Genomic DNA, 1,056 nt, shown 5'->3' with positions numbered 1-1,056 from the left:
GTGGGGCCCCCCGCTGCAGGGGGGTGAGGAAACCCGGGTGGGCCTTACACAGCTTCGCCTCTGCTTGCACGAACGCGGGTCAAACGCCCAGGCGGGGGCGGGTATTTTCCATTGCCGAGGCCTGAGGTGCAGCCCGAGGCCTAGCGGGCGGCAGGCAAACCCGGGGCTGCCGCAGCGCCCGCCCGGGCCTGCCGGGGGCCACCCGCCGCGTCACGGTCATACAGCGAGAGGGGTGCGGCGGCCGGGCGGGGCCGGTGGGCGGCCGGGGTCGGCGGGCGGCCGGGGCCGGCGCTCTCCCCAGCCCCGGAGGAACCGGCCGGGAGCGCCGGCGACGCGCGGGGAGAGGGACAGGAGCCGTCGGCAGGGCTGGAAGTGATAGGTGGCTCCATAGCTCAGTGGTTAGAGCACTGGTCTTGTAAACCAGGGGTCGCGAGTTCGATCCTCGCTGGGGCCTCCTGAGCTTTTTCCCTTCGTGGTGGGTTTTTTTTTTCCCCCCCTCTTTTCCCTCCTCTGACCTAAGCGGGGAGTTTCGCTCCGCAGCCGCGGAGCCGAGGGGACGGCGTCTGCCGGCTGAAAGCCACGGCAGCAGGGTGCTAGTTCTTGCATCCCTAAACGGTGCGTCCAGAGGGTGGCGGTAGGAGACAAACGTAACATGGAAACTGCACAGTGACGTAATTTGCTTGGCTCCCTCTCAGGCCAAGTCTAAGCCAGGCCGTGGCTCTGCCACGCAAATACACACACTTCTCTGGAAAAGAACATTTGAGGTTTGTTACCGCCCCACTTCCACCGTGGATAATGCAACCCCACGGTCCGCGCTGTCCCAATTCTCCTTGCAGCACCCCACTGCAAATTAATTTTGCAGCATGCTCCATGTATGAAGGAGCACTGCTACTGCTGGGGTGTCCCGCTCCCCTCAAGCTCAGCTCTAAATCCACGCTGCTCCCAGGGGAAAGAAAAGGCTCAGCCAGGGAGAGCTGCAGCCAGTAACCCTGCACCCAGCCCTTAACCTGCTAGGCAAGAGGTGCTCTCCAGGAGGACAGAATCCAAGCTATGTTG

At 63.9% G+C, this 1,056-nt stretch overlaps 1 non-coding gene across 1 annotated transcript; it reads left to right on the top strand.

The window, feature by feature from the left end:
* The first annotated feature begins 381 nt into the window (after nucleotides 1-381).
* Nucleotides 382-454, top strand: TRNAT-UGU (transfer RNA threonine (anticodon UGU)). The gene has a single exon. It is a non-coding gene; the product is annotated as a tRNA-Thr (tRNA).
* Nucleotides 455-1,056: the final 602 nt, after the last annotated feature.

This window comes from Harpia harpyja, chromosome 13 (assembly GCF_026419915.1).
Source record: "Harpia harpyja isolate bHarHar1 chromosome 13, bHarHar1 primary haplotype, whole genome shotgun sequence".
Taxonomy (NCBI): domain Eukaryota; kingdom Metazoa; phylum Chordata; class Aves; order Accipitriformes; family Accipitridae; genus Harpia; species Harpia harpyja.
Note: the sequence above shows the minus strand (reverse complement) of the source record. Positions and strands in the feature narration are given on the sequence as shown.